This window comes from Pholcus phalangioides, unplaced genomic scaffold, assembly GCF_987345545.1.
Source record: "Pholcus phalangioides strain wild (caught in Gottingen) unplaced genomic scaffold, Ppha-v1.0 ptg000015l_1, whole genome shotgun sequence".
Classification (NCBI taxonomy): Eukaryota; Metazoa; Arthropoda; class Arachnida; order Araneae; family Pholcidae; genus Pholcus; species Pholcus phalangioides.
Genome location: NW_028301608.1, coordinates 96,042,662 through 96,056,453, shown reverse-complemented (window position 1 = coordinate 96,056,453; position 13,792 = coordinate 96,042,662). Strand labels below are relative to the sequence as shown.

Here is a 13,792-nt window from a genome sequence, read left to right as displayed (position 1 = left end):
CAATAAAGAATTATTCGACGGGAGTTTTTCTTGTATCTCCTATCGAATATGTTTCCTTACTTCTACCTACGCAATTGTTTCTTTTCTATTTTTTTTTCCTATTTTTTCCAAGGAATTCTATCAAGAGACATTTTGTTCTCGCCCGTGCTGTGATGAATCATGATGTCTCCAAGGAGACAACCATTTTCCCCCTATACATCATCATTACGTAGGATCCAAAAATGACGTAAAAAAAAAAGAATATAAAATAGAAAAAAAATGTACTATTGAATTTACTTATTTCTACAATGATATTTGCTGTTTCACCTGTCCAGATGTATTTGGAATCTGAGTTATCAGGACATCGCGTAAGTTCTGAGCGTTTTTTGTGGGTGGATGTTTTAGGTGCGTGTGCATTTTTTTTCATAATGCTAGACGGTCTTACGCGATTTTTAACCAGGGGTCCTTAGAAAGGTTTGAGGGACTTTTAGGGACTTGACTCACTCCGTGAGGTTGAAAACGACTAATTTATTTTGCTTACAATCGTTATGTGCTGAATATTATTCGGTATATTCACCGACCACCAACTCTGGCCATATCGCTATATTGCAATTTATTGCCATTAATGAGTTGGGTTGGAAACAAAGGTAACATCCTTCGGTGGTCGCCTCAACCTCGTTAGAAAAATATCTTATCCATATACTTCCCTGCGTTACCACCACGCCACTCAAGCGTCAACATGAGATAGACTGAATGAATGAACGCCAGAATTTTGCCACTGGACTTATCCCGTTGCCGAGATCTCGTCCAATCCAGCTTCGTGGCAGAGTCCGACATAAGATTGACTATAATGTTTTATCATATCTACCAACTCACAAAGCAGAACACCATCTTTGATTTCTTTTACTCGCTCCGATCGAAATTCTTCGTGGGAAAAATCAGTCAATGAAATGAAACCGTCGTAAGACACATTCATAAATGACTCTTTTGTAACCAGAGTAGACCATTATATTATACATGGACAATTGCTAAAAATTTCGTAAAGTTGTAAGACAAAAATACTTCGTCGAATCGAGTTGAAGTTTCCAAAGTTTATTTTCTCTGCTCTTAACGCACAATGAAAACGCTTGGAGAATTTTCGGAATAACCTAATAAAATTTACAAAACACATATTCTGCATACTTGAAAGACAAGCGATTGATGAAGCATCCGGCACATGTAGCTGCATTGCCTTAGTGATAATACACCTGGGAGGCAATTACCATCACATGAATAGCGTTAAACTCCAATTCCAACTTACCATTGAGCCTCACATATCAATATTCTCGCCTCGGCGTTTAGCCCATGATAAAGTTTGTACATGCCTCGAGCAATCAAATTCGGCAGTTCTGTTTCTGGTTTTCCAGCAGGACATGACTACACTCATCGATAATTATTTCTCCCCACGTATTTAATTATTTGTAAATCCACGTTATTTTCCATATAATTCCAATCACTATCAAAGAAATCACTGAAGTCTGTGGATAAATCACCGTATTTACCATATATAAGATGAGGTATAAATTTTTGAGATCAAACTAAAGTAAACTATATTTATTTATTCACCATCTAATTTCGATTATTCACAGATAATAGCATTAAGATTTTGAGGGTGAGACGACGTAAATGCAAAGTAGCGTATTGTATAGGGATTTCTGAATATACTCTGGAGGGATGCTCAGAATTTCAGTTACAAAATATTGTGTGTGCTTCAGCAACTACTATACCTGCGGATCTGATACCAACATTGGTGTATTGGTGTATTCACGGGAGAATCTTAGCGGGCTATAGCCCAGGGCGGCAGATTTGAGGAATGAGTGCCGAGGAAATTAGTAAAATGAAAAAAGAAGGGCACAAAACCATAAATTCACTTCTGCTAAGAGAGTGAGAAACCAGATCAGCGAGTGACCTGGAGTGTTTGCAAGCAATTTAGTGAGCAAACTAATGACCGAGAGCGTGTGCAAGCATGGGATTGACCACACAATGTGGAAGCATGCGAATTACCGAAATACTCTACAAGCATGCGAGTGACTAAAACCAAGAAAGACCTAGACGCAAAGAATCATATCAGTAAGCGACCAAAACAGTGGGCTAAAGTATGTGTGAGAAGAGTACCAAAGCGTACATGTGAGTGACAAAAACAGTACGCAAGCCTGTGAGTGACCAAAAGAGTACGAAAACAAGTGAGTGACGAAACATGTACTTTAACATGTTAGTGACCAAAAACGTACGCAGACATGTGAGTGGCCAAACGAGTAAGCAAACACGTGACAAAACATGTACTCAAACATGTGAGTGACCAAAAGAGTAAACATGCATATGAGTGACAAAACATGTACTCAAACATGTGAGTGACCAAACGTGTATGCAAGCATATGAGTGACCAAAAGAGTACGCAGACATGTAAATGACCAAAAGAATACGCAGACATGTGAGTGACCAACAGAGTATACAGACATGTGAGTGACCAAAAAAGTTACTTAGAGACACGGGTGTAGTTTGCAATAGCTGGGGCTAAGCGGGCTATTACCTAGGGCAGAGAATTCGAGTAATGAAAGATCGAGGAAATTAGACTATAATGAGAAAATGGCGGTAAAATTCGTGTAGTCCGCAGGTGGAAAAACCGTAAATGCTCCTCTGAACACCACTGTCGGGATCCCTTAACCGCTACAAAAATACTGGAAACTTTCACAAATTCTGAAAAATATGCTGTTTATAAATTCTGAATTTTCATTAATATTCTGGAACAACTTCTCTCAATAAGTTTCGATTGTTTTATTCATCAGTTTTCTGTTATTTGATTCCCTGATTCTGACTTGAATCTTTTCATAAATATTGAAACTCCAATGGATCCCGAAATATCATTTTCAATCAGTCAAAATTACCACTAGTTATGAAGTTATTTCTAAAATTTGATTCCACTTTTTCATATTCATTTTATTAACATTTTTTGTTTGCATATTCGCTTGCACATATATGATAGGGCAACCTAGGTTTTTGAAGCAGTGGAAATTGAATAAAAACCTCGTTCTATACGCGAGTAAGTACGGTATATCAGAATAATATATAGAAGGAATTTCTTCTATGCGAGTTCCGATCCCCCTGTTGAATGAATTCTTTCTTTTATACTCAGTGCAATATCATTACCCATTGCGTCCCTGGCCTCCAAAGCGTAATGATTCGCCTCTGATACAGTGAGGGCAAAAAAACAAACAAAATAGACGTTACTTTCATCCCTGGTAACGACGGAAACAATTTGATAAATCTTTTTTCCCATTCCCGAATGACAACACCAGAATGCTCTGGGGTAGGTTGGAAGGGTAAAATCCATACCAGCTCCGCATCTGGCCACGAGAGCTAATATGATCGTAGCGTCGTCCATCTCTACATACAAGGTGTTACTCTGCTGCATTGCTTTGCCTTTGCATCACCTTTATTAATGGAAAACAGTTCATGGGAACGTGAGGAAAACCATCATTTTCCTGCTTTGACTCGGAGAAAATAGGATATACGATTATATATATATGTGTGTGTTGTATGTATTCAAGCACATGTACGTGAATAAGAGGTTACTTTTACGATTGAGAGGCTTTCATTGCTCATATCCTATTGATGGAAATCTACGAATAATGAAGACACAGGACACAGCCATAAACCTGATAATTGTTAAAAGCATCATTTCGAAATTGATTTGAAGGAAAAAATCATGCTGGTCATATCATGCTGATATCCATTATCAGTATTCGAGAAATGGGAATATAGTTTAGTGTCAGCATGAATTTGTGAATGTAAGTTTGAAAATTTATAGAAAATGGTAGTGAAATTATAGTTGCAACTGAATACTACAGTATGTGTATGACATATTGACATTGATACAATTGTGTGCATATCACAAACGGATAAATGATAAATGGAGATTCCCCGTTTAAACACGTAAAATCCTCCGGCACCAAAATTTTTCCCTCAGATACAATATCAAAGTATCCTGCGTAAGATAATATTTTTATTGAACGAAATCTAGAATTAACGGAAAATGTTTCACAACTAAGTTAAGATTAAAAGAAACATTTGAGAATATATAGGTAATGGCTTCATCATTGCAATTAATTATAATTTTCATTTCACATTTGCGATGTCTGATTCATTCGTATTAATATAAATCCTTCATCAGTTGTCAATTCACAAACTATACTAGTGTTGTAAAATGGCAATTGAATTGTTCCCCCCCCCCCATAATCAGATACCCCGCTCAATTGAATATTGTGTGCTAGAATCGTTGATATCCGATGAAGCAGGGCCGACTGTATATACTTGCGCCATTCACAGGGTCCATAAGTTTCTGATAGATACATGGAACACGCTTCAGAGAGGATGTGAGCTAACATGACAAACAATTAACTCGTTATTTTGTATTTCAGTAGATTGTGAAAATTATTTTGTAAAGGAGGCCCATGGTATAAATTTTATTTACTCCAAAAGTCCATTGAACACAAATGATTATATATATTGATCGGATATCAACACTCCCGCCATTATACCACATTGGTGTTCGAAATTAAAGAATTATTGAAAAAGTCCTGTAGAGAGAGAATGAAAAAAAATACAAGTTGAAGAGTGAAACAGAAATTATTTATTACGAATACAAAGTAAATGCTAAAAAATGCTACAAATACAGTAAATGCTGACATAATTGACATGTTTAAAGATAAATACGATAAAGATGGTGGGGTAAGTCGAGAAGCTATCCATACTCAGAACAAGACAACCATAAATATATTTTATCATTGTATTATATATTTTATCATTGTATTATATATTTTATCATTGTATTATATATTTTATCATTGTATTATATATTTTATCATTGTATTATATATTTTATCATTGTATTATATTGTTTGTAGTTTTTGTAATTATATTTTTAATTGGGGAAGTTGCTGTATTTCTCCCGAAACAAATTCCTATCACTTCATAAAATCTTCCGGAAAATTTCACAATTTCCTGCTGACTGGTTTGGCCTATAGGCTACTTTAAAATAGCGTCTTTCAATTATGGACGGCCTGTACATAATTTGTCTACTGTATTTGTATTTACCTTCCTTCCTTCCTTTAGCTTTCCTTGGTATGTCGAGGTACCATAGTACGGCTGTCGCACTGCATACCCTCCCTATCAGCATTTGCACCATCTACAAGTGCGTTGTGTAATTTAGCCATGGCTTGTGTGTAGATAAATAAATTGTTACCTCCATTTTTGTATTTACCATATAACATATATTTATAACAATTCATTTATGTTAAAATATTCTTAAAAGGAATTATAGTTTAACGCGTCTGTACGCTTACAAAATATCACTGCTGGCCCCTTTCCTGTTTATCCGATGATTCTGATTATCCGACATACTCCTAATTCTGTGAGAGATGTATAGTCCGTCAACAGTATTCTGTAATAGTTACGGTATTATGAAATCTCGTTCATAAATACTGCACTTATACGCATGGCAATATTGGAAATATATCGAAATGAATATAACCCTCCCCCTCATTCCCTTTTTTAGCCTGAAACGAGATAAAATAAATGCCCCACATTACAGCTCGGATATTAAACTTATCATAACCAACTAGGAAATTTACAGTACAGTGTATTTTTTTTCCTCTCCTCTTTCCAGTTAATCGGATAACACCAGTGTCTGCCGATAACCTTCGATACCTACACCTTATCGCTCGGTTACAGAAAATTGTGTTGACTTCTGTGTACGTATTTATTTTTCTCCTTATTTTCCTTTTATATATATATATATATATCCCGCTCCGTTTGTACAACGATTAAGATCTTATCTGCGGAAAGTTAACCCATTAGATAGACTTTTGCCAATATGTGGGGAAACGTGTTTTCCTACTTTCTCTCACGATTCATTTAATCATTATCGAACTCTTAGAGATGGACATATAGATGGAAAAAAATGTTCCTATATTTTTCTCCGTAATAGATTTTTTTTTTGTGTGAGTTTAGTTTTGCGGTAAACGACGTAGTTCTGAAAATGTTCGTAAACGTTCGAAATTATGAAGTTTATAATAGTTTACAGAATAACAATCCATTATCAGGATTTCAAGCGTGTAATCCGCGGATTATATATATATAAAAGAAAAAAAAACCTGAATATATTGTGGCGCAGATTATATATGACTGAGTTCTATCTACAGCTTTTTCCTGCCACAGAGAGCAGCAGATTTTACAATATAGAACACAGATGACAGTGCCATTAGAACGCGATACAAGTGGAACTATAACACACGCACACACACATACACAAATCGTTCCTGTACGAACCAAGTTCGTTTGAAACTTTTCAGAGGAATGTTTATTAGCTGCATATACGGTTAAGTAGTAGTAGTAGCGTTTTGCTGAGCGGGTTGTGGATTGGAAATATAAACTTTATTTTAACTAAATAGTTTAGAAAAATTTACGGTTTAAGATGTGATGGCGTATAAGTTGGAATAGAAGAATCAACAGTTAAAAAAAAAAATTGACCAACGACCCATCTTATTCCTTAATAATTCAATATTACTGAATGAAATATTAATTATTAATTATACATATGCAGATTACAGGACGACATTTTTTTTAATGGAAGTAGTGAAACGCGCATGTGCAGATTATACGCAAAAGGTAGGTGTGATCGAATGAAAAGTTGCGAAAACTGAATTGAAAACTCACCCCACAAAATGGTGGTTTTTTTTACATAACATTGGCCATCCAGTTCGTCTCGCAGCTTCAGATTGGTCACCACAAAAGAGATTTAATTCTCAAAAATGACTGAGAACCCCTGAGCCTAAATTTGAAGAACCAGATGCAACCAGATTTTATTCACTTGTGTGATTTCGCACCTTCCCGAAAGGTGGATGATGGATCCGGAATTCTGCAGCCCCAGCATTTCACATGGGAAATGTTAACGCTACCCAGCCATTCGTCAGCTCAAAGGAACAGCAACTGCTGATTAAGCACTTTTAGAGGCAAGCTTCAACAGTCGGGTGTACCGTAATTTGTACGACATTGCTAAGCCATAAATAACAAACATTCTGGAATGTGTTTATTTTGTAGACGTTTTATTGTTATTTTATTATAGCAAAATCTGTCTTTAACGGAACCTGCATAAAGCGGAAAACTGTCTTCAACGGAAAAGAATCGTGGTCCGGTGATTTCAATGCCAAAATACACATTAATAAACCTGGATTAAATAGACCCTGTCTAACACGGAAAAGGAAAGGAAAATTGTGAACTTTAACGGAAAATTCGAAACAAAAAAAGCGCTGTGAGTGTTTGTCGACCAATAAACCAAAATATCATGCAAAATATTAAAGTGCTCCACCAAAATTTTTTACGATATCTATGCTTGTAAATATAGTTGTACACCATCCACCCTTAGCAAAAACCGTTTCTGTACGTGATGCTATTTTTTTGATAAGCCATATGTAGTAAAGCGGTTGCTTTCTTAAATTTTAACAACATTTTTCATAAAAGCATGCTTTTCCGCGGGAGAAATCAGAGTAAGGGTTGAATTTCCAAATGGTATGAAAGGCTTACAAAATTGAATGCAAACTGTGTACATTTCGTTATCACAAGGCTGAGCAGGTCCAGAATTAATTAGAGAGAGGCAAAGAACAGCTGAACCGGCAGCAAAATTTAGGGATGACAAATTTTAGGTGGGAACAAAAACACCGTAATGAAATCATTGAATTTTACTACGGGTAAGTGTGACAAAATCATTTGCTCTTTCCCTCACAAAATTCCTAGTTACGGAACTGATGTTGAGGATTACATAAACATAGGCGATAATGTATAATCTGAACCTGACACGAAGATATTCACACCCTAATTGAAACTTTTGAGGAAGTAAAAAAGAACGTAAATGTCTCGTTATTTTAGAAGAAAAACAGTGTAGGTCGGAATTTTATACAGATGCTATCAAAAACCTAAATACAGTATTTAGTAATTATATACTAATTATTTATTTACTTTATCTATTTTTAAATTATTTACTTTATCTATTTTTAAATTATTTACTTTATCTATTTTTAAATTATTTACTTTATCTATTTTTAAATTATTTACTTTATCTATTTTTAAATTATTTACTTTATCTATTTTTAAATTATTTACTTTATCTATTTTTAAATTATTTACTTTATCTATTTTTAAATTATTTACTTTATCTATTTTTAAATTATTTACTTTATATTCAATTTATTTATTTTACTTCAATTTCGCACGAGATCGTTACATAATTTTACACATTATATCAATTGAACCTTGATTAAGCGGAAACATGTGTTCAACAGAAAAAAAAATATCGGTCCCTTGTGATTCCGTTGAAGACAGGTTTTGCTCTATTTTTCACCAGCACAAACAACCAATCTTCTTACAAAATTTCTCAGGAAATCACTGGAACTTCTAATTACCAGGTAATTCCCCTGGTAATCACTAATACTACTAAACCGCACTCACACAAACACTTCGTAAACATTCCTGTGTGGAACGCATAACGAATTAGACTGACAATTACTAGAACACGCACCCTTCATTCCGGACCTGCGATTCTATAGAGTTTTCCCTTTTATACTTCTCTTCTTTAAAATATTGGAATTATTTTGACTATCCTTATATAGATTATGATTTAAAGGACACTCGAGAGGATTGGTTGCTATCACCGTTCAAGACCTTCGTAGAAAAAAAAAATACATATGCAGATTAGCGTAAGTAGTAGAAGCATTTTGCTGAGTGTGGGTTGGGTTGGAAATAAACTTTATTTTAACTAAATAATAAAAAATAATGTTTTAAGATCAGCTTTTAAAACACCATGATCTCTACGTTCAGATACACTCGTTCACCTTTAGTTTGATAAATCCGAATATATAATATATGTTTCCGTTTTTTTGTTCACATAAATTGGCCTCCTGAAGTTGGTTTTTTTGTGGTTTCCGAACTTTAAAATATGAATGCGCGCCGATCCTCCACATAAAATAAACCTCTATACAAAGAGCAATTAAGCCTACAAAATTTGAAAATATATACATTAAATCTACATACAACAAGCAAAACTTAACCTGCCAAGTTGTCTGTTTCCGAACTGAGAAGCCAGATGGCCAGACTACTCAAACACATAACAAGCATTTCTTTGTAACAAATTTCACAAGGATTCATAACTCACACAGTCAGCCCAGCACCTCCTAGAGACAGAAGGCCTCCGCACGCTGCTTGTGACGTCAGTAAGTAGTCCATTTTCCGTCAGAATATTAAGGGAAAGAAAAATTCCCTGCTCGTGTCAGTGTAATTGTTGTGAGGAAAAGAAATGATTTCTTGGGCTCAGAATTGGCGATTTCTATGCCCCACATCCGATCACTATGTGGTATTTGTGAGTCAATCAGGAATATTCTACGACAAAGTAAAAAGAAACAAAATAGGATGTTGTGTTTCATCCTATGTGAATGACGCTTATGGCAATCAGTGCAGAGGCCTTCTATCTCTAGAATGCGCTGGTCAGCAACGCTTAATTGGGTATATCAACAATTTCAGCACAAAATATCCTATTAAGTAATGCGGGGAACAACTCAATTGCCATTTTACAACGTTTGTATGGTTTACGTATTGAAAACTGATGAACAATCAATATTAATAAAGCTTCTCGAATACATCAGACATTCAAAATGATATGAAAATTTTATTTAATTACAATGATCACAATACCTGAGATTTTTACATTTCATAAGGAAGGTTTGCGCCATCTACTAGCTCAACAGAGAAAAAATCAAAATTACTAAATTATATATATTGAAGACACAACTTGAATACTTCAAGGCCAGTATCTACTCACAAATCTATTTATCTTAACTTAGTATAGCATATTTTCTGTTAATTCTAAATGTTTCATTCAATAAAAATATCATGTTTAAAGTGGTTGTGATGTGAATTATTAGCTGACGTGTGAGGGGTAATATTCTGTTGAATGATGAAATTACCATACATAGCGGGGAACATTAGTGCCAGAGGACTTTATCCGATTAAGCGGGGCTGACTGTACATGCACATTCCAACATGCAATCATTCCTTAGAAATTACATGAAGGAACATGGTCGAGGTGCATGTGGGGTTTAGTAGAAGTAGTTCACATAATCATCATATTTCAAGAAAAAACGTTTTTTTTCTCTAAAATTTCGTAGCCTAACATATTGCATTAGTCCACTGACGAGGTGAATGATACCTAGAGAGTGTGACGGCTCCATTATGTTCTATAACTGGTTTTTGTTGAAAAGTTAATGGGACACGACGAAAATAAGCCAAATACAGTTCCTTGATGTGACCATCATCACTTTCCCGAAGGGAGGGGAAAAAAAAAACATTATAAATTAGAGGGACATCTACTTGGAAAATAATTTTCTCTCTCTCTTTCGTAGGGTCTATTTCTATGATACTGTATAAGCTAACGCGCGTGAGTATGTGTACACGCGCACACAAAGTACCAGGTAATCATTTTAACGAAAATGGTCACCGGAGACGAACGTTCCAAGAGAGCATTTCCAGGGGTCTCATAAACGTTCATTGATGCCGTCTCTAGAGGACCATTCAGTATATCAGTCTGTGGAGTGTAAGTGGAATAAAGTAAAAGGAAGCCGGAATATAGTAGGCGGTGGGAGATTCCTGTGGTCGTTTACTTTCAACCCTTACATCATTTTTCCTCTCAATGTCGCTTTTTTCTTTATCATTTTTTTCCCCTAGTTACTTTTCCCTGATGGTATAGTCCTGTAACATCCACGCAAACTTCTCAGTATTTTTCACTCCGATAGAGTGTTTTTTTCCTCTCTCTCTCTCTCTTCCTGATCCAAAAAGAAACCGCTTTCTGAGCTGCTTATCTTAGTCCGAAGAAGATAACACTTTTCAACTCCTGTGTCTATTTTTTTCTCTTTACTTATCCTGTTGTTTTTTTTTAAAAACTTCATTTTTCACGTTTGCTGCTCCAAAAAGATGTTTATAATGAAGGTTATTTATATTTATATCCATACAAAATGTTGCCATATAATGAGTTAGCCTGAATTGAAAATTTTGCAGCTGGAGGTAGGATCAGTGACTCTGCATTGGAAAAAAAAATTGGTTGAAAAAAAAAATAAACCGATAGAGCAGGGGGTTCTCAATCTTTTGCGTTTAAAACGCAGTCTGTACACACACTTCTTAACAAACTGATATTTATCATGTAGCGCAATGTAAAAACAATGAAAGATACTTTCTGAATATCAATACCGAGACAAACTTCGAGACAAAGAAAAGTTTGCTGGTATCGGACGAGAATTGGATTCCCAGCCTCTCCCAATCCTAGCAAGCCTGGGACTTCTCTTTCTTTATAGTACGCATAGTCGCTTGGTGCGCTGAGTAGAGTCTTCTAGAACTTCAGCAATATCCCCCACGTCGCAACAGTAGACAGATCTGTTTTCTTGGCCCACAACATATCCAGGAAAGATACATTGTTGGATGATAATGGGGCGTTACGATCCTGTGCATGTTAATGTCCGTTTCTCCACGGTATATTGGTCGGTACGTTTGCCTTAATTGCAAGAGCATGTGATGTCCGATTTGTTGCAAACTTTTAACTTTTCTTCCTGAAGTTTGCCTCTTCGTTTATATCCGGAAAGTCTTTTTCCTTGATGTGTTGTGGGCTCCAAATGAATTCACTGTTTTCTCATTTAAAAGCTAAGGCACATCCTGGAATCTCTCCAAGGACAGCCAAGCGGTCCGTAGATTACTGACTAACAAGTCTTGCGATAGAGGGTCGCATCTTGGGCAAACGATGAATCTTTCTTACACATTTCAAAATGCGATACTTTTTTTAAGAAATAGATCTGGTAATAAAGGAGGTGGAATCCTGATATACGTGAAATCATGTTTGAAGGCCCGAGAGTGTAACGTGCAGAGATGTGATATTGGAACTGTATGGATTGAGTAACTTTTATTCGGGTAAGGTTGATAACAAGACAATGGTCCCTTGTTTTCGCCGAACCAACTTTTTTTGAGAGAAAGGGTAGCAGGAATTTTCAAGGATCGGTTGGAACCAGTCGGGGTGGTAAGTCAATGGGAAGAATTTAATACGAAGCGGTTCTCTCTCTCTCTGTTTTGAACAACGTCATACCCTTTGTTCGTAAAAATTTTACATGAAATAAACATAATATATATAAAGTACATAAAGTACATAAACATAAATTTTTACATAACTACTATGTTTACATTAGATGAACGCAAGTGTCGGGAAGATATGATCGAAGAGTGAAAAACTTTCAACGGTATGGATAGGATGGACCATGATTTATTAATTCGCCGTCAAAAAACTGCTTTTACAAGGGGACACCAGTATCGTTTGGTAAGGGAAAATTCTAAGTTATGGTGAATTATAGGGAATTTTTCTCTAAGAGGATTATTAATAAATTGAATAACTTACCGACGGTGGTAGTAAATTGTAACATAATTGACACGTTTAAAAAGAAATATGATAAACATGTTGGGGTAAATCGAGAAGCTATCCATTCTTAGAATAAGACAACCATAATTATTCTTTATGGGCATTGTATAATATTTTATCACGTGCATATATTGTTTATAATTTTTTTGATTGCATTTTTAATTAGGTTGCTGCATTTTAGTAATATATGACTTTCATACTTGTTATGGGCATCTTTTTCTCAGCTACATCGTTGGGCATTTTGCCTGTTGTGAACTTGTATTGGTAATTTGGTAATTGTATCTAAAAAGCGTTGTCTGAACCCCCCCCCCCCGCATGATTAACAGATAGCGTGCATAATCTTTATCTTGAAAAGAACACAATATTCAGAGAGTATAAAAGTGGACGAGGTGACCTGTCATTGTTCATTTATAAAAGAAAGGCGTTAAAGATAGGGATAAATGATGCGAAAAGGAAGTTGAATCTAGGTTGGCAGATAACATTGGATCTGACCCAAAATCATTTTTTAGATACGGAAATAATGGATGTAAGGGGACAGTTGCCCCCCCCCCCCCTCTCGATAGGAGGACCTATGGTAGAGAGCAATGTAGGCATGTGTAGTGGTTTCAATGACTTTTTCGCGTCGGTTTTTATATAAAGTAAACGATATTCAATCTCCAAGTGTTACATTGCGTAATAAAATCCTCAGCGATTTTCAAGCGGAAGATGTGGAGGTCCAAAAACTTCTAAAAAGTATATGTGCAAGCAAAGCACCAGGACTAGATGATATTTGCCCTATGATCAACAGGAAATGTGCTAATGAATCGTTGGAATCAGTCAAACATATTTACAGGAGTAGTGTTGCTGAGGGTATCGTCCAAAGGGATTGGAAGCTTGCTAATGTAGTTCCGACATTTAAAAAATATAGTAGAAAAGCTGTGTTCAATTACCGTCCAGTGAGTTTGACGAGCTTCCTCTCGGCAATTTTAGAAATTATTATCAAAAGTCAATTTGAGAAGTGGATAGATGATATTAATGTATCGTCGGATAATTAGCACGGGTTCAGAAAGTGGAAGTCATGTGTAACCAACCTCCTTTGCTTCTATGGTAACGTGCTTAAGGCTTTAGTTACGGGAAAAATGTTCTTTATATTGATTTCCTGAAGGCATTCGATCAGGTCCAACATGGTAAAGTCTTGAAGCGTTCACACGAGATTGGGATTGGGGACAACTTGCTGAATTGGATAGAATCGTGGTTAAGAGATAGGTCACAACGGTTTAGGACAAACAGGGAATT

The 13,792-nt window shown here is 35.7% G+C and overlaps 1 protein-coding gene across 5 annotated transcripts in view; it reads left to right on the top strand.

Annotated features, from left to right (window-relative positions):
* Nucleotides 1-13,792, top strand: part of LOC149077109 (putative G protein-coupled receptor No9) — a 198,411-nt gene that overhangs the window by 166,745 nt on the left and 17,874 nt on the right. For 3 of the 5 annotated variants that reach the window (XM_089244836.1, XM_089244834.1, XM_089244837.1), the window contains exon 3: nucleotides 5,684-5,768. The exons of the other annotated variants lie outside the window; for them this stretch is intronic. The gene's annotated coding sequence lies outside the window, so the exon portion shown is untranslated. The remainder of the gene's footprint in view (nucleotides 1-5,683; nucleotides 5,769-13,792) is intronic. 5 annotated transcript variants of the gene reach the window in all.